The 21,303-nt window shown below is 43.3% G+C and overlaps 1 protein-coding gene across 2 annotated transcripts in view; it reads left to right on the top strand.

Moving 5' to 3' along the window:
* TFDP2 (transcription factor Dp-2) overlaps positions 1-21,303 on the top strand; it is an 88,422-nt gene that overhangs the window by 26,271 nt on the left and 40,848 nt on the right. The gene's annotated exons all lie outside the window — the stretch shown is intronic.

Raw genomic sequence — 21,303 nt, 5'->3', positions numbered from 1 at the left:
TCAGTGCTGCCCATTTATTGTTAATGGTAACGTTCCATTTATGTCCTATCTCATTGGATTAGTTTCTGTTGGTTTTTGTTGCTGTATATTTTGTGAACATGAACTGTATTCTTGATGGAGAAAGTTACATTCATTTTTGCACATTGTGTGAAAATTTATTTTTCTTAAAATACTTTTTTAGAAAGTTTAAATGTCTCAACAATGTGTTTCCTGAAGTTTCATTCTACATCCTGTTTTATATAATGCTTCAAGAAGAAAGTCAATAGAGGTTTGTGTTTGTAATAGAATGTCGTTACTCAGCACCAGTGTGACCACTCTAATGTGCAGGGGCTTCCGCACATGTCATGGGCTATTGGCTACTGCACCTCTCCATGTGTGGCGATTTACGTCCCCAGCAGATATCAATGCTAATAGAGAAGGAGGGGCAGAGCTGAGCCCATCTCCATGGTGGTGTTAACCACAGATCATCTACTCATAAGAATAATTATATGATGACAAAGTGAAATAATGTATTATAGCAGGGAAATCGTATAGTAGTGCCCCCATAGTTACGCCCCTGTAGTATTGCCCCCATATAATGTCCCTGTAGTAGTGCCCCCATAGTTATGCCTCTGTAGTAATGCCCTGTAGTAGTGCCCCCATATAATGCCCCTGTAGTAGTGTCCCCGTATAGTGCCCCTGTAGTAGTGCCCCCATATAATGCCCCTGTAGTGCCGCTTGTACAATAAAAACCACCTTAATCCCCGCTCCTGCCTCCGCCGCTGTCCTGTCCGCCCGGCTGCTCCTCGGTACTATGGGAGAGACGTCTCTCCCATAGGGCGCATGGAGAGAGCCGGAAGCTGGAGTTAAGAAGAGAACTCCAGCCTCCGGCTAATGCGGCGCTGCAGGGAAGGAGCGGGCGTCCGGCTTAGAGCCTCCCTGCGGCACAGTTGGGCATGCATTCATGTGCATGTCCGGCTGTCCGTCCATTACCCCCAGGAATTTAATTTTTACCCCATGTGGGGTAATTTACCCCTGTTCCCGGACCACTGTATTATAATGATCATGATGATAGAGATGCAAACTGTTCTTCTGACAAAATCCGAAATGTTAATGCAAAATAACTCAATTAGAGGTGCACCCTGAATGTACAGTACGAAGGGAAGAGACATGTGTAAAAGGAAACCCCATATACTCATGCACAATGAGTCGGACACATCTCCAGATACAGTAATGTATTTACAGCTCTATATAAATGCTAAGGTCACATTCTTCGTGCGGAATTCAATTACCTGCAGCCACCTAAACGCCCGATGGCGCTATTCAATTGTTGCTCCTGTCAGGCACGAGCAGCTGCCGGCGCCGGCATATCCGCTCGCACCCGTTTCGGTACCCAATGGCACTTTTTTGGTCGGGTGTAGCCGTTTTACGTGGCTAAACTCGACCTCATTGGGCGCGATATTCTCATAATTTGAATCTCACTCCTCTATCTCCTATCACTTTAGACAGGAGATCGGGCGCGAGAAAACAAGTGAATTCCGCCTTTCATATGAAATGTAATTAAATACAAATTAAATTTAATCTTTTACTCTTCCAAAAATCAAATGGAACTTTTCTTTCTAATGAAGTAAAGCGCATCAATGGCAGCGACTTCATATAATAGAACTGCAATAAGACCATGCGCAATCGGCCTATCGGAAGCAGTTCAGTAGTGCTGCTGAAAGTCTTTGTTACTGCATTTGATTGCAGCAGTCCTCCAGATCCCTGTAATACCCCTTTTATATCAGAGCTAAAACCCGGGTTATTGCAGGGTTAACCCGGGTAGCTCCTTGGTGTAAAAGGGATCAGGGTTGGATTACCAGGTGGAGTGACCCGGCAATCCAACCCAGGTAACTAGCAGAGTTTAACACTGGAATAACCTGTGAAACCCTGCAGTGTAAACGGCACGATCCGGGTCAGGGTGACCTGGATCGTGCCGTATGCCAGGTGATTGGCCGGCTTCAGCGGCGCTTGGAGATGACGTCATCTCCAAGCGTCCACTTCAACGCCGGGAAAGCCGGGCCTCTGCAGACCCAGCTCCGGTGTGAACTGTGCCGAATCGGGAATAGCTTGGGTCGGCGCCGGGGGAAATTCCGGGTCTGATCCGGATTGGAACCATGTTCCAACCTCCGGGACAGACCCGGAATTTTGGTATAAAAGCTGTATAAGAGAGAGGCCTGTTGGGAGGCTTATCTGCGGATGCATCCTTGTCTAATTGTGTCAGAATTACTGTACTGTATCGCAAGGCACAGGTAATGTAAGGGGAAGCAATCGGGAAGCCGACTGCCTATATACCGGCAGCCGGCTTCCCGACTGTCTTATCCCAGCATGGGTGAAATGCTGGGCGTCTAGATGTAGATGCCCGCATTTCCCCGACGCCGGGAGACCGGCGCCCGGCATCACTATCATAGTGATGCCGGGCGCCGCGAGCGGACAGCCGCGGGGGGGAGGAGGGTTAGGTTTAGGGCTTAGGGTTAGGCTAGGGGGAGGGAGGGTTAGGGTTAGGCACCCCCGGGGGGGACTTAGGGTTAGGCACCCCCCCGGGGGACTTAGGTTTAGGCAGCGGGGAAGGGGGTGGTTAGGGTTAGGCACTTGGAGGGGGGAAGTTACGGTTAGGCACCCCTAAGGAGGGTTAGGGGGGTTAGGTTAGTGGATACTTACCTATCCACGATCGGGATTTCCAGCACTGTCGGGCTTCCGCTGCGTCGCACTCTGCTCCTATCGGGCTGCCGCTGACGAGAATCGGTCGGCCGGCGGTATTTCATACCCATTCCAATGTAAGTTAGCAGTATGCAAAAATCTTTATACAGATTGTATGCGGAAGCATTTTTAGTGCTAATAAACTATATGGATGTGTATTTTATGCCAGAAACATGTGTATAAGCCGAACTCTGAATGAGGTCCCATCTATAGCATCCAATTGATAAAATAAGCTCAACCACTTACTTTGCTTTATCCAGAGATAACTTCTAAATAAAGTACATCTGAGACACTAATGTGAATTATATGAAGAGCTATACAATGCATTCTAGGAACTCATAGAAAACTATTTAGAATGATATTATTGAGAACTTTCTGTTAATTAAAACTTTATTCAAGTATGTTACAGGATACATCCAGTCGGCTGGACTGAAAATGTATATATTGCAGGTTAGAGAACTAGCATACAGTATGTACAGTCATATGCTAGTTGGAATATTTGCAATATAGACACAGTAGCTAAAGGGTACTAAGGGATACTAAGCCTTGGAATGAGATAAAGTGGATGGAGTTAAAGTACCAACCAATCAGCTTCAGTCACTTTACATACTGTGTTTGAAAAATGACAGGAGCTGATTGGTTAGTACTTTGTCTGTGTCCACTTTATCACTGTCACGTTTCCATCTTCAGGACGTTTGGTGTATTCAACATGCGGCCTTCCAGCTGCTGTAGAACTACACAACCCTGCATGCCCAGAAACAGTTTTGCTATTAGGGCATGCTAAAACTGTGGCAAGCCATGCTGGGATGTATAGTTCCACAGCAGCTGGCTTATGCTGTCTCCTATAGCATTTCATGCTACTCATATCAAACTCCTGACATGACTAGGTAACTTGTCAGTGGGGATCAGTTCAGTTGTAGACAGAATAACTGCATATGACCATTAGAACCCTGCATAAAACAGACTATTTGAGTTGCACATCATTTCTAGCTCCCACACAGAGGAAACGGTTTTCTACCCTCATCATTTCCTTTTCTGTAAACCAGAATCAAACATTGTCTAATGGCAGTCTCTAAGACTACATGAAGTTCACAGTGCAAAGGATACTGTCTTTCCCTTAACCTCAAGGAAAGACTCCAGTCAGATTCAGCTTTGTCCATTATAGGATTTTTGTTTTAGCCATATTGTGAAACTGTTTTGTATATTTTATGTGTGTTAATTAATAAAAGCTAAAGTGAGTGCAAAGTAATGTATATAATAATAATAATAATAATTGTATTTATATAGCGCTTTTCTCCCGCAGGACTCAAAGTCGCATATATATATATATATATATATATATATATATATAAATAATATATTTATTTTGAAAGAAGCAGGACGGTACTCAGAGGATTTTGTAGAAAAAAAAAAAAATCTTAATCCTCTCAGTGCCGTCCTGTTTCTTTCTTGTATTATAGTGCTTTTGGGGCACTTTTGGACTGTGGACACCAGGGTTCTAATATACTGGATTATTGAGTGCCGGATGTATATGTGTGTGTGTGTGTGTGTGTGTGTGTGTGTGTGTGTGTGTGTATATATATATATATATATATATATATATATATATATATAATCGGCAGTCAGAATCCCGACGCCGGGATCCTGACAGGGTTAACATACCGATACTTGGTTGGTCGGTATGCTAACCCTCTATCTTTGGTGCCTAACCCTAACATTCCCCCCCCCCCTAGTGCCGGAACCTAACCTCCCTCTCCCCGGCCCCTAAACCTAACCTTCCCACCAACCCCATTACTTACCTTCGGCATCGCGGTGGTCAGGATACTGGCGGTGGGATTCTGACTGGCATCTGTATTCCGGCGCCGGTAATGTGAGCGTTGGCATCCTGACCGCCAGGGGTTCTGAGTGTGTGTGTGTGTGTATATATATATATATATATATATATATATATAAATTTTACAATATGAGGGGGAGAGAGATAATGGGGGTCATTCAGACCCGGTCGTTAGCGCAGATGCGCTCGGACCGGGTCGATGGCCCCCCACAGAGCATGCGCACGACGGCGCCGTCGTGCGTATGCGTGAGACCCGCTACGACCGACAGCGCCGGTCGTAGCGGGTCTCGATCCAAAGGGGGCGAGCTGTCGATGTTGATTGACAGCTCGCCCCGTTTGGAAGGCGGGCCGGGGGTTGGCAGCCCAAACGGAGGCATTCCCATGGGAACGCCTACCGTTTGGGGGAGGCCTCCACTGACATCACTAGTGATGTCAGTGGAGAGCTTCCGGCTCAGACAGAGCCAGAAGCTCTCCGGGGCTTGCGACAAGGGAGACCCTACCCTAGGGTCTCGTCGTAAGCCCCAATGGTCGCGGTGGTCTCTGACCATCACCGGAGCGGTCGTTAGAGCTGTAGAGCTAACGACCGCAACAGAGGCGGGCGGTCAGGATGCAAGCGGCCGCCCAGTTTCTGAGCGACCGCTTGCATCCTCCGACCGCCTCTGAATGAGGCCCAAATTCTCCTTTTGTTTTACATTTGTTTTACATTCAATTGCTATCAAAATATTAACAGCGAAGGTTACACTTTGCTACATACATTATTGACACAGTTGTATCATCTAGGAATACAAAGTGTGACTGTATTATGTATGTGAGCTGTTATATAGTCCTGAACTGGATAAATTTACTTTTGTTTTCACAGTTTGTAGATATCAGTTCTACCGAATAATAAATCAGCAAAAAAATGAGTAAGGCCCTGGGGACCCTAATCCTGAAGGCAATATGTAAATTAAGGATCGGACTCCCCGCTAGTTAGTGGAGGCAGATCCAAATCTATTGGAGCTATTCTTTATATTGCAGTCCTGCCGTGTTAGCACTTGTATGATGCAGGTGAGAGATGTCTGGTATTATAGAGGATTGCTCTTCAAATACAGGTTCATTTTATGCAAGCTCTTGCTCCTGTAGTGTTGGCTCAGGGGGATAAATTTACTAAAGCTTCTAAAACAGAGAAGTGGTGATGGTGCAAATTGTCTGATCTAGAATCTTTTTTGCAGTATAACCTGGTGATAGTCTTAAAATATGAATGATATCTTCAACAAAGATACAATAGATAACTAATTCTGCATATTTATTTTAATGTATCAATATAGAGATAATATATACTCCTGTATATTCTTTCACCCAACTATATCCATTTTTACTAATTTTTTCCACTCTCTATTCACCAGTTAAACAATTTACCATTCTCCTCTTTCAGCGTGACCCCTGTATCAAGGGTGTATCTTCCCAGATGGCACTCGCCAGGGGTGCCCGCTGGTCAAAGGTGCTGACGCCGCCTGGCTGTGCCACCCGCGGCCAGTTCAATCTGTCAAGTCTGTACTAGTGCTGATCTTTCAGTCAGAAGCATCAGCGCCGGACGACGGAAGGGGGAGGGGGGATCACTGCCGTACAGCCACCACAGTGTCTGTTTACTAACTGCCAGCAGGGGGGCGCGTTCGGACTCCTACTTTGCCAGGGGCGCTCCGACTCCTAGATACAACCCTATATTATTTCTCTCAGATCTTTTCCCTTTTACCGGTTCCCTCCCTCTCTGTCACCCATATCTCCTTATATAGATAGGGGAAGGGGAAGGTAGGGAAGGATTGATTGCACAGGAATATTGGTGGGTGAGAGCAATAAAGATAGAAGGTGCACCCTAGGCGTAAATTGAGTATATCAGAGAGGGGGGGGTGTGTGTGTGTGTGTGTGTGTGTGTGTGTGTGTGTGTTATATATTATACACACACTGGCGGCCAAAATTGCGGACACATTTTGAGATTTGGATGTTTTTCAACTTTGAATGCTTATAAAAACTGTTTCACTTCACGCAGTGCAATCATTCATATATCAAATGAAAGGAAATTTAACACTGAATTCAACACAATAAACAGAGGTCAAATATTGCATTACAAGGGAAGTTATGCTACTTTCAGTCAGACAAAGAAGCACAGATGCGTTAGATTCAAGAAGCGGATTGTAGTAACAGCTACTACCAGCCAATCGGAATCGTCGTTCTGAGGACCAATTAGCTGTCGTTTATGAGCAGTTGCAAGGTCAGGTCATGTTCAAAGGTGGGAAAGGTTAGTTTGGCTGTTTCATTTTGCAGAATAAAGTTTGTTACTGAAGTGCAATTATGGTTGGATGTTTGTGTGTATTGTTTAGTGATAATGAGAGTGTAAAAAATAAATACAACAATGTCATCCAGGCAAAGTGGTGACTGGTCACCCAGGAAGAGATCCAGGATTGTGGTGTTGCGTGAAAATGGTCTTTCGTATGCAGCAATTGCGAGAGAAGTTGGTGGGAATGTGACAACATCAGGAGTACAAAAGTTTTGTTTACGCTATCAGAAAACACAATCCATACAAAGCAAAGAAGGAAATGGCCGAAAAAAGTGCACAACAGCCGTTGATAGGAGAATAAAACTAATTTGCGCCAGGGACAGATGGATGTCATTTGCGGCCATTAGCAGTGACCTGAGTGCAACTGGTGTGTTTGTCAGTGCAAGAACGGTACGTAGAAGACTAACGGAGGTTGGCCTAAAAGGTAGGATTCCCCGAAAAAAGCCATTGTTGATTAAAAAGCAGCAGCAGAAATGAATACAGTGGGCAAAAGAACACATTACATGGACAGAAGGTCAGTGGAAACAAGTGCTATGGAGTGACGAAACTAACATATCGATATTAGGCAGTGATGGGAGAAAATATCGGAGACGTCACATCGGGGAAGAGGTACTTCCAGGATGGATTCAAGCGACAACAAAGAATCCTACAAGTGTTATGATCTGGGCATGTATGACAGCAGATGCTGTAGGCCACCTTCATGTCATAGATGGCACACTGAACAGCAGAAAGTACATTGACACCATCCTACAACCAAAACTTCTACCTTCTATCAGGGATCTTTTTCCAGATAATGCCCCATTTTTGTCCCATCAGGATTCAGCTCCCTGCCACACTGCATGGATATGCAAACAGTGGTTCACAGAGAATGACATGCAGGTGCTGGGATGGCCAGGAAACAGCCCAGACTTGAACCCCATAGAACATTTGTGGTTTAGTTTGAAAAAACTGGTACATCTGAGGCCTCCATCCAATAAAAGACAATTAATTGAAGCTATAATTGTCTCATGGCACCACATAATAAAGAAGGAAGAGATTCAAACACTGGTTGGCTCAATGCCACGTCGCTGTGCTGCTGTCTTGAAAAATAAAGGATACCCAACGAAATACTGATAGCACAGTAACATCATAAGTACACAGGGATTCTCACCCTAAGTGTGGTTTTCACTGCATAACTTCCCTTGTAATGCAAATATTTGACCTCTGTTTATGATGTTGAATTCAGCATTAAATTTCCTTTAATTTGATATATGAATCATTGCACTGCATGAAGTGTAACCATTTTTATAAGCATTCGAAGTTGAAAAACCTTCAAATTTCAAAAAGCGTCCGCAAATTTGGCTACCACTGTGTGTGCGCGTGTGTGTGTGTGTGTGTGTGTGTGTGTGTGTGTGTGTATGTATGTATATGTGTGTGTGTATATGTGTGTATATATATACACACACACACACACACACACACACACACACACACACACACACACACGTGCATAAATATTGGGACATTGACAGAATTTTCATATTTTGGCCTCGATTCACCACCACAATGGCTTTGAAATTAAACAAACAAGATGTGCTTTAACTGCAGACTTTCAGAATTAATTTGAGGGTAATTACATCCAAATCAGGTGAACGATGTAGGAATTACAACTGTTTCTATATGTGCCTCCCACTTTTTAAGGGGCCAAAAGTAATGGGACTATCAACTCAAAAGCTATTTCATGGACAGGTGTGGGCTATTCCCTCGTTATTTCATTATCAATTAAGCAGGTAAAAGGTCTGGAGTTGATTCTAGGTGTGACATTTGCATTTGGATTCAGTTGCTGTTGACTCTCAGTGACAGCTCTTTGGATCTCATATTATCAGTAAAGCAAGCCATCATTTAGGCTGAAAAATAAAAAACAAACCCATCAGAGAGATAGCAAAAACATTTAGGTGTGGCCAAATCAACTGTTTGGAACATTCCTAAAAAGAAAGAACGCATCGGAGAGCTCAGCAACAGCAAAAGACCCGGAAGACCACGGAAAACAACTGTGGTGGATGACAGAAGAATTATTTCCCTGGTGAAGAAAAACCCCTTCACAACAGTTGGCCAAATCAAGAACACTCTCCAGGAGGTAGGTGTATATGTGTCAAAGTCAACAATCAAGAGAAGACTTCACAAGAGTGAATATAGAGGGTTCACCACAAGATGTAAACCATTGGTGAGCCTCAAAAACAGGAAGACTAGATTAGAGTTTGCCAAACAACATCTAAAAAAGCCATTACAGTTCTGGAACAACATCCTATGGACAGATGAGACAAAGATCAACTTGTACCAGAGTGATGGGAAGAGAAGAGTATGGAGAAGGAAAGGAACTGCTTTCATATTTTGGCCTCTATTCACCACCACAATGGCTTTGAAATGAAACAAACAAGATGTGGTTTAACTGCAGACTTTCAGATTTAATTTGAGGGTAATTACATCCAAATCAGGTGAACGGTGTAGGACCCTGGCAGAGCATCACCAGGGATGAAACCCAGCGTCTGGTGATGTCTATGCATTCCAGACTTCAGGCTGTAATTGCCTGCAAAGGATTTGCAACAAAGTATTAAGTGAAAGTTAGATTTAGGATTGTTTAGTTTGTCCCATTACTTTTGGCCCCTTAAAAAGTGGGAGGCACATATAGAAACCGTTGTAATTCCTACACCGTTCACCTGATTTTGATGTAATTACCCTCAAATTAAATCTGAAAGTCTGCAGTTAAAGCACATCTTGTTTGTTTCATTTCAAAGCCATTGTGGTGGTGAATAGAGGCCAAAATATGACAATTCTGTCAATGTCCCAATATTTATTCACCTGACTGTATGTATATGTATGTGTGTGTGTGTGTGTATATATATATATATATAATGAAACAACTGTGATCACCAATTGTCATATATATTTCAATATACACAGGGAACAATTGTGATTGCCGATTACATTCAAAACTGTATATCTCAATACTAAATGTCCTGTCCTGTGGGTTTTAAAGGTATTAACATGATATATATCCTTATTCCATAGTTTTTGATTAAGTTTACAATACAAATTGAGATGATTGCATAGCAGGAATCTGCTTAGAGGCAATCCTGAATACCTGAATACCTACATTGCGATATATATAATAGCAGTGTGTGTGTATATGTATGTGTGTGTGTGTGTATATGTATATATATATATGTATATTTGTGTATATATATATATATATGTGTATATGTATGTGTGTGTGTGTGTATGTATGTATATATATATATATATATATATATATATATATATATATATATATATATATATATATATATATATATATGAAACAACTGTGATTATCGACTGTTGTATATATTTCAATATATACAAAAAACAATTGTGTTTGCCTATTACATCCAAACTGTATATTTTAATACCAAATGTCCTGCCTTGTGATTTTTGAAAGATATGAACATGATATGGAAAAAATATAGGTATTGACAAAAAATATACAACACAAATTGCAGTAATATTACAGTGTATCTCCTACGATTGGAGAATTGTCTGTTTGTATTGTCCAAACCTGATAGGTGTTTTTGGCCATTTTTTTTTCTCTTTTCTTTTTTAATGAATATCAATAAAATTTATTTATTATAGTTTGTTAATTCTATAGGAGTGTGCCCCACATACGGAGTACTTTTTCTCTCCTCTCTGATACCCATATCTCGTTGTCAGCTATTCCGCTCCCTGTGACCACTGTCCGCTTTCTTGCTCTTTCTGTCTTCATCTGGTGCTTCCTGAATCCTCAGTGTTTCAGTGAGGGAACCGCATTGGTGTCTTTCCTCCTCATAACCGGCTCAATCCCAGTCTAGCCTTGGCTCCAGCTCTCTGTCACCAGCACTACAATCTGAGTAGCTGTAATTGGGGGAGCGGAGAGAGACTTTGTCAAGGCCGGCTAGGAATGGTGGGTGGAATAACAACAAATGGTGGGATGACCTTTACAAGATGGAAGCTGTTGTCACAACTCTACTGATCTCACTAACCATTCAAGCACCTAGTAGCAATTCATTTATGTAACTACAACTGCACCATAATAACTCTAACTATACCAAATTGTACTGCATTAACAAACATAATGTATAGCTCTTGCTCTTTTCATCACATGTCATAACAGATAGCATTCAGTATTTCACCATTTTATCCTATACAGTATACTCCCTATATACTCAAACTCTGGTCTGTCAAGATTTTAAGGCCTATTGTTTGTAGCAGTCTACATTAGCATTTAGGTGTACAGCACATACTTTTTATACTCAAGACTTTGATATTAGTTTTTTAATCCTGTTTTATTGTTCATTGATGCATAGTACTTTTTTTGTGATAAATGTCAGTTTATTCAGCGTCTGGAGGTTAGCTATGCAGATGGTCTATTATAATCCACAAAGAGCTGTACTGGAGACATGACTTGTGTGCATAGTACAGGGAATGTATGTCAGGGGAGGAGGACAAGGTGCATTATACATACACAGGGGAGTGGAGGGCAGGCTGCAGTACTTTTCAGTTAACAATAGAGAGGATGTCTGTTTATGACAGGTGTTGATGGCTGTTATATGACAGGAACTTGTAACGTCTTTTTATACTTGTCACTTTTTTTTTTGTGTGTGTGCTGTTAGTAGGGTGACATGCTAAGAGTAGTTATAATCTGTAATATGCATCTATACAATTAGGTCACCGATAATGTCAGGTACTGTACATGGATTATATGGACATTACAGAAATGATCATCCATACATTTCTGAATAATGTTAAAATCATTTGTAATTGATATATTTTTTGTTTTTCCAAGATGATCCTTGGACCAGAAGATTTGAGTCAAGCTAATGTATTGTTACAATCTAATATTATAAAACCAACTTTGTCTTTCTCTCGTCTGCTTTACCGACAAACTATAAACTGTCCCTCTCTCCCCTTTCTCTCCTCTCACTCCCTTTCTCTCCTCTCACTCCCTTTCTCTCCTCTCACTCCCTTTCTCTCCTCTCACTCCCTTTCTCTCCTCTCACTCCCTTTCTCCCCTTTCACTCCCTTTCTCTCCTCTCACTCCCTTTCTCTCCTCTCACTCCCTTTCTCTCCTCTCACTCCCTTTCTCTCCTCTCACTCCCTTTCTCTCCTCTCACTCCCTTTCTCCCCTTTCACTCCCTTTCTCTCCTCTCACTCCCTTTCTCTCCTCCTTCTCTCCCTTTCTCTCCTCTCACTCCCATTCTCTCCTCTCACTCCCTTTCTGCTGCTCCACACTGTTGATCACCATCTTTTCCAGCACACCCTTCCGTCCATTGGCCTCTGTGAAAGAGTGCTATGTATTGTATCACTCCTTTTAGTGTATCCACCTCTGGCACATTCTCGCCTTCACTCCCACTACCAGTTGTTGTCCCACAAGTCTCTGTTCTCAGACCTCTGTTTTTCTTACTGTGCACCGCTTCTCTTGGGGAACTAATTCGCTAATTTGGCCTCCAGATCCTCCTCTACACCGACAAAACTCAAATCTACCTCTCCCCTTCAGCTCCATCTGTTTAGCTGCCTCTGTTACTTCAGCATGGATGTCCCAATAAGCTCAATATATTCAACACCGAGTTTATCATCTTCACACTTCAGTCGCACCTCTCTCCAGTCTCATTTAGTCAACAACGCCAACATTTCCTCAGTGTCCCAAGTCTGCCCCCTCGGTGATGCCCTTTATTCCGCCTACTGATTTGTTCCTCACTTTCAGTCTCTCATGCAGTTCTTTTGCCTCCACCTTTTAAATTTTACCACAGCAATACTGATTTTTCCTCTGGGGTCACCTCACATTTCCTGATTCAACTTGTTACAGAATGCAATAAAAATGACTTGAACTTGCCTACAAAGCTCTCCACAAAGCAACCCTACTTACATCTAAAACTACTTCTCAGCATACTCTCCCTCTCTTTTAGATTTAACTATAACCTGTCCCTTGCCTTGTCACTGCTAGCCACCTCTCCAAGACTTCTCTTGTGACGCTACCCCTTATGGAATGCTTGCCCTGCCTGTTCATATTCTCCCACAGCCATTGAAATCGTTAAATTCTCAGTGAAAACTCATGTCATTACTAGCACCTTCCCTTTTCCCGCCTATATAATTCGCACGGGTACATTCTCACACTCTGAGCCACAGTCACTTCTCTATCTTCGCTCTGCCCTTTAACCATATTTTGTCTTCATGTATGCCTCTGTTTTCCCCACTGTCTGGTACAGTGGAGCACTGTTACGCCTTACAAATCACTGGCAATAATAATAATAATATTGTGCTAGTCACACTTTATCATTTGACTGTTCACAATTAAGTAGCCGCCAAACCACCAGCGGTGGAGTCTGAGCACACACACAGAAAGCGAAACATGGCCAAAGGTGTTCACACTTTTTGATCTTACTGGAAATTTGGGTACACGCACTCAGCTTCCAGATCAGCTGCTGGCTTTACCCACATTCTTTCTGCTCAGTTAATGTGGATTACGTTTTGTACTTTTCGGACAGGACCGCACAATGCAAAACTGCCAAAATATGTGGCCAAAGGGCCTGATTCTGAGCAAAGCAAAAAAGAGTAATGCTGGGCATACACTATACAATTATTGGGGGGCGATCCGCCTGATATCAGCGGTTCACCTTGATAATTGTACTGTGTGTGCGGGCGTCCGATGGCAAAATATTGATTGGTCGGGCATGCTGGATCGTCCGATGCAATATTTTGTAAGTTAAATGTCGGCCGCATCGGGCAGTGCGTGCCCAGCCGCGGCCGGCAGATGTACATTTCCCATGTTCCTTCACAGGGAAGGAACGGGGGAATGTCTCCTCCCCAGGGGCGGAGCGCAGATATCGGGGCCAACACACACTGAGATATCTCAGTGTATGCCAGTGATATTTGCAGGGTGACAGGCTGCCAGATAAAATGCCTGTCAGACCGACAAACATTGTATCTGGCAGTGTATGCCCAGCATAAGTAACTGTGCACCTGGACAAACCATCTTGCAATGCATGGGGTGCAAATACATGTATTTTATTTTTATGCATGTGGGGTGAATACTGATTGCGTTTACATGCAGCTCACAAATGCTAGGCAGCTTTATTATTACACAGCAAGTTAGACCTGTGTGTGGACACGCCACTCTCAAATCCATTACTCTGCACATTTTAAATCTGCCCCACTTGCACTGCTACATGGTTTTGCCAATGTACAAAGTTAAGGGGCACATCCACTAGGTGATATTAATGAGCGATTGAATGATAACGACATCGTTATCATTCAGTCGCTCATTAATCATGTACAAATCATGCACTATAATGTCGGAAACGACCAGTGATGCGCGCTCCCGCTGGTCGTTTCCAACATCAATCATCGCCTGAACATGCCGATAACGGCAGATTGACCATGTTCAGGGATGAGGGAGGGTGCCTACACTGAACGATATATCGTTCAGTGTAGGCACTGCGCAGTTTAATTCACGATATCGTTCTCGTTCAGTCCTTCACTAGTCGCCTAGTGGATGTGCTCCTTTACTTGCTCAGAATCCGACCCTAAGACAATTAACATGAACATATATTCTCTGTTTATGTGGCTAGCATTAGTATTTTAGGGAAGAAGAACAGGAGGCTGATTAGGCCTGGTGTGGCTTTAACCGTTTAAGGCTAGGGCTGGATTGTGTTGAGATCACATGTTTAATTCAGACAATTACCATTTTGGGGTGTAGCCCGAGCATAGTTTATATAGTTTGGTGTCACACGTCTCAAGCCTCTTTGAAGATTTATCCACTCTCTCACTCAATTTACTTTGACTTTTATTTGTGGTGTTGACTATTTACTTCTGACGGGAAAGTACAGCATATCTTCAGCCCAAGTGCAAATGATCTGTTATTGGGTGCACTCACCTTAATTGACGTGTGAATCACCCCACCGGGGGCAGCACTACCACCTTACCAGGTGATCTTTCGGTATTTGTGTACTTTAAGAACTCAATGCAGAGAGAACCCAGTGAATGTCTTAAATGGTACTTGTGTACTTTACGTACACAAGTACCGAAAATTGTCCCCACCTGAAGAAGAAAGTTGTCCCCTCGCGGGCTCACCACGCATCGGGCTCGGTGGCTCGCTATGCTCGCCACAAGGTAATATTCACTTGGATGGTAGGGAATGACGCTTGATACTGGGAATGACGTTGGATACTGGCTGATGACATCAGTGTCCTCTCCGTGAAGGGGATTTAGACATTTCCATGATTGATAATAATAATGAGCGTAGGACACTTGGGTTCTCTCTGCAATGAGTGCGTAAAGTACACAAGTACCGATTTATTTATTTTTTGTTTTATATTGCAAGGTTTAGTTAGGTACTCCTATTTTTGTTTTGTAAGCACCCATAGGGCGGACCCTGGCCGCAATGCATGGTTTGTGTTGGTGCATTGATGGGCTGCGCTGATTATTGGCTGTGTAAGCCACCATACAATTTACCATTGCTGACATTTTTTAAAGCCATTTTCTGTCTCTGTGTCATTGTTTTAATTTAAGGGTTATATGACTCGCATGTAAGCCACACATCCTCCGTTGGTAGGTTAATGTGGCCTTACAATTTTAACCCTACATGCTCTGTGATTGTGTCACACAGCTCACGCCTATTGCACTTCACGGATGTAGTTTTTGTCATACAATACTTTGGGCCATATTCAATTTGAAGCGAAAAGTCAGTGTCTGGACTTTTCGCCGTCATCTGAGGTTTTGGCTGCGATAAAGTATCGCGCTCATCCCTGTATTCAATTCAAATCGGCAGAAACGGTACCTGGCGAAAACAAAATCGTCAAAGTCCTGTTTTTTGGGGGGGAATTCAGCCTGACAACCCCCTAAAGATGCTCTAACATGGGGGTTCACTATGGGTACCCCCGAATAGTCCGCCGAAATGTATTTGGGGTTTTTAAATGGTCTCAATAGGTGCTATTTAGCGTTTTTGAGCACGTCGTGAAGAATAGTATTTACCACACTTTTTTTGGAAAAATAAGTACTGCCATCAAATTTGGGGTATATGAAAATGGGTGCAAGCATATTAAAAACCGCTAAAGTCAATCATTAAAATAAGCAAAAAAACGCACCATCAGCAAACACCTGCAATCAACAAAATACCTCCCCCATACTGGCAGACCCCCCAAAGGCTATTTTGCTAGTTTTTGAATTTGTACCCCCACTTTGAACGTTTCACACACATTTTCAAAGTGCTTTTTTGGGGTGTTAGAGGTTTTTTTTTACGTAATTAGCGTCAAAGGGGTGTACAAAGGGTGCAGAGTGGTTTCTGCACTTCTGCACCCCAAAACTGCAATTCTGCACTCTTTTCCGTTGGGTAATCATAGACGAAACAGTGCATTGCGTTTTCGTACCGGAGAAAAGATGCTGCAGTTGAATACGGGGATAAGTGAAAAATGCGAAAATGACATCATCGGCGACAAAAAGTTTCGCCGAGAACGGGTTTTCGCAGTCTAATTGAATACGGAGGAAGTGGATTTAGAACTTATACTATATCTAGCAATATATCAGTGCACTGATTCCTGTGCTTAGTGCTAGAATATCAGGGCTCCTGATTTCATGATTCCTGATTTCATGGTATTGATGCAGTTTCTGACATCAGTATATGTTGATATGTGCTCAGCAATGTTTTCATCAATCTTTGACAGAACTTTAGAAAACCACCTCTTAACTGAGTATTTCAGCCTCATACCATTATTCTCTTGACAGAAATTATAGTACAGTATTTCTACTTTCTTTCAAAATCAAAGATTAATGTATATTTATACTGGTGGTTGTGGGCATAGTTTTATGCCTTTGATTATTATGCTCAATATCCCCCTCTAGTGGAGTTTGATGTCATTCACAACTAAAACCCTACAGTTGCCACAGCATGCTACTATAAATATGTGGTGATATTTGACATACTTTGCCTTTTTTTTTTTTTATCAGAGACGCTAGCATATGAGTTGAATAACTTCTGATGATTAACAGTGAAGGAATCTTGTTACCACGGACTCTGTACCTTCTTATTTTAGATTTTCATGTAAACTCACATTTATATTGACATTCCTATAAACTGATTAGAACTGAGGTGAAGTTGATGTAAGTGGTGAATTTTAGGTACTTCACAGAGGCGAGGGAACAATAATATAGTAAATAGAGATAAAACAACCCTTTCCCACCTGACCAAATTCATGTGATTAGATGTAATGCTGGGCATACACTGCCAGATAAAATGCCTGACACCCAGCAGATATCGCGGGCATACACTGAAAGTCATCTCAGTGTATTGGCCCCGATATCTGCGCTACGCCCCCGGGGAGGAGACATTTCCCCGTTTCTTCCCTGGGAAGGAACAATGGAAATGTCTGTCTGTCGGCCACGGCTGGGCATACACTGCCCAATGTGGCTGACATTATAATACAAAATATCGTATCGGACTGGCATGCTGGACAATCCGGCATGCCCGACCGATCAAATGTTAACGTCGGTCGCCCGCACACACAGTGCATTATCGGGGGGGATCTGCTGATATTGAGCGGATTGCCCCTATAATTGTATAGTGTATGCCCGGCATTACTCTTTAGAGACCGATAAAACTTACATGGAGGTGCTTGTTACTCATAATATACCTTGTATCACTATAATCCCCATAATTGTTATTTTTAGATTGCAGCAAATACATGAGAATGAAACTCATTAAATATTATATTATTTAGCCCGGCCCAGGGCGTATTTATAATGGGTGCAGGGCGTGCGGTGCACACTGGCTCCTGGGGGGCCCACACCGCACACCCTGCACCCTTATTTGTTTATACTGACCTTTCCACCGTCTTCAGAGTGCTGCTCTGCAACGCTGCACAGCAGCAAAAATTACAGGGAAAATGGCGGTGGCCATTTTCCCTGTGACTCGCGCATGCGCAGAAAAGAGCTCTCCAGGAAAAAGGTGCGGGTGCCATTTTCCCGGAGACTCATGCATGTGTAGTAGATTCTGGCATTAAGCTAGAATCTACCGTGCTCTGTGCACTGTCAGAGGGGAGGGGGTCCAAACGGAGACTGCACACGGGCCCCCTCCTCTCTTTAAACACCTCTGGCCCGACCCCACACAGAACAAGCATGTAAGAATTGGAACCACATGCAGAACATTTTTATTTTGCAATTGGTCACTAAACTAAAGTGACATTGCCAGGGGCAAATCTTTAAAATCTTGGTCCATTCCCCTCACGTTTCTCACTGGCTGCCTGCCAGGACACAAGCCCCTGTTATCTCCCCTCACAGCTCTCACTGGCTGTCAGACAGGATACGGCCTCTATCGTCTTCCCACCCAGCTCTCACTGGCAGCATGGCAGAACACAGCCTCCTGCCATCTCCTCTGTCACAGTCCCCTTTTTCAACTATGTGCCCCCTGAGAAGTTATTCTTTAATTATGTGTGAACAGAGAACTTGTACTACAGAAATCAGTAGGAAGTCCATCAAAGGGGGAATATCTCCCCTATCATAGCTAATATACTCACAAGCACACTTAGGGCCTGATTCACTACGGATCGCAATATAGCATACGCATGCAGTTCTGTGCGATTTGTAAGCTAATCTATTGCGATTGCAGTGACGCCGCAGCACTGCATAAGGACAGCCACTTTATTTTATACGCACATCCGTAATAGTTAGCAAGACTGCGAAAACATCAGTACAATCGAGCACCACCGGACCCATACACACAGTTAAGGCAGGTCAGACCTCACTCAGGAATTGCTTACTTCAGGTCACGCTATGAGGCCTCAGGCTGCGTATGGTATTGCAGTGGTTAATTTATGCACGTCCCTGCATACTGTGTTTTGGGGGCGGAGTCGGATGATATATCAGGGGCGTATCTATAATGGTTGCGGGGTGTGCAGGGCACAAGGTACAGGGGGGTCCCGCACCGCACACCCTGCAGCCATAGTATTACCTCTCCGGAGTCCCATGTCGGCGTGGGTGTCCGGCACTGTCAAAACTACTGGAAAATGGCCGCCTCTCCCATTTTCCCGGTGACCTGCGCATACTCTATAGACTCTGGGCGCTCTCTAGTGCCCAGAGTCTATAACTCCGGCGCTGGCCGCGCACAGCTCAGTGCGCTGCCCGCGCACAGCTCAGTGCGCTGCCGGCCGCCGGACAGAGAGGAGGGGGCCCGTGTCTGAGGTATTACGGATGTGAGATAGAGGTAGTGGGCGTCTCTATGTTGGCTGTGCGACTGCTTTGCGATTGCAGTCATTAGCATATTTTCGCTGCCAACCTGCATGCGTAATCAGCTGCGTTCGCAATAGCGATCCATAATGAAACGGTTCCTGTATGAGGAGAAACGGGCAAACTAATGCTATTTTCTGGCATTTCAATCTCGTCTGGGGAAAAAACCACAATAAGATATAATTTGTTTGCTACTGCATAAATAATTACTAATATTGATGATGAAATGTATCTAGCCCAAAACGTGCCATACCCAAGTAGGCTCAGCAGTTAAGGGGTTAAGCACTGTGAAAGTCTATAGTGATTTTATAATAAATCTATAGGAGACAAAAATCACATACAGCTCCCTGTAACAAGTAGTTTCTCTCCCATTTACATTGGCTCTTGCACTGGTGCTCTAGTAAGTAATGCAATTAACAATATAGAAAAGAACATTAGATATTCCCCAAAGCATTAAGGGTGGGATGTACTAAGCATCGCATCCGTGAACCACGATGCAGTACATCCCGCCACTCATCGTGTACTTATCTCGATATGTACTTAAAAATGCGGTGGAAATCTCCCGATAAGAGCTCACTGGCGATGCTATAGGATAGAGGGACTTCCGGGTTTAACACCCAGAAGCCCCTTTCGCGTCCTTTTGCATGCGCAGAAGGACGCGGGGGGAGATGGGAGGGATCCATTTGGATTCCTTCCAGGGGGTGACCCGATAAGAAGCCCATAGGCTACTATTGGGCAGCACCACCTGTGAAGTTGGAGTTACCCACCGGGTGAAGCACTGGAATGCATCGCATTCTGGTTCTTAGTACTTATGGAAAATGCGGTAAAGTCTCCCCCCCCCAACCTGCATTTTGGGGGATTCTACCGCATTTTTCATTTTAGTACATTTAGCCCTAAAAGCTGCATGTATTAAACACACTTGGGGACAGGGTATTCCCTAAAAATGATGGAGGTGCCGACATAGTAAAGGCACTCCCAGGGTTTGTTCTAATTTTCACATTTTACTTAATTTACTGCCACAAAACCGTGACCATTGCAGCAGGTTCTTCTGCTTCCTCCACTTCTACTCTTTACCCATTATTTATCTTGAAATGACTTGATGAAGAATATCAACTTTAATTTTAAAAACTTGAAATATACCTGTTATAATGTTTTTCTCTGTGTTGGTTGTGCATTTATATATGCAATATGCCTTTCTGCCTGTAGGAGGCGCACATGTTACAGAAGTGGTGTTCTCTGGAGACAGCTGAGCAGTACTTTGGGCTGGCCATCCTTTTTCAGAAATCTTCTTTTTTTTTTTTTTATGGTAAAACATTCCAGGCCATTTTGTCTTTAGGACCAAAATAAATTATCGTCTTTTATTGATACAGTGCAAACACATAATGATGCAGATATATAACTGTACAGCCTGTTTTCTATGGTAAGTTTCACATTTTACTAATTTACCACCACAAAACTGAGATGAAGATGGAGACTGTGGGGCCTATGTATTAATAATCGTGGCACATTTTGTGAAAGACTCCTCCTGGGAATCTGTGTCAGTTTCCAGAGCTGGACGGAGGCTACGGGAGAGGGATCGTAAGAGAATGCTTCTAAAAGCATAAAGCGGTTTACACCATCTGACGATGGCGTAAGCCACCTGGACCAGACTCAGAAAAACTTACCTTATCGGATCTTGGTGCATAAGAGTCAGACCATAGTCCTCATGGCTGATATTTGGGACTGCGGTTTGCAGTTCTAATTATCCTTCTGCCTGAATTAGGCTATGGTCAATAGCGGTGTACATAAAATTATGCAGTGACTGTAGGCTATATAGTACATAGCGGTGTATATAAAATTATGCAGAAACTGGGCTATAGTACATAGCGGTGATACATAAAATTATGCAGTGACTGTAGGCTATAGTACATAGCGGTGATACATAAAATTATGCAGAAACTGGACTATAGTACATAGCGGTGATACATAAAATGATGCAGAAACTGAGCTATAGTACATAGTGGTGATACGTAAAATTATGCAGTGACTGTAGGCTATAGTACATAGGGGTGTATTTACTAAGCAGTGTTAGGAGACAGAGTGAAAAGTGGTAAGAAAGTGATAAGGTGCCAGCCAATCAGCTCCCAACTGTCATTTTTCAAACACAGCCTGTGAGATGGCAGTTAGGAGC

Source organism: Taudactylus pleione, unplaced genomic scaffold, assembly GCF_031769625.1.
Source record: "Taudactylus pleione unplaced genomic scaffold, aTauple2 ptg000066l, whole genome shotgun sequence".
Taxonomy (NCBI): Eukaryota; Metazoa; Chordata; class Amphibia; order Anura; family Myobatrachidae; genus Taudactylus; species Taudactylus pleione.
This window is presented reverse-complemented; position numbering and strand designations above follow the sequence as displayed.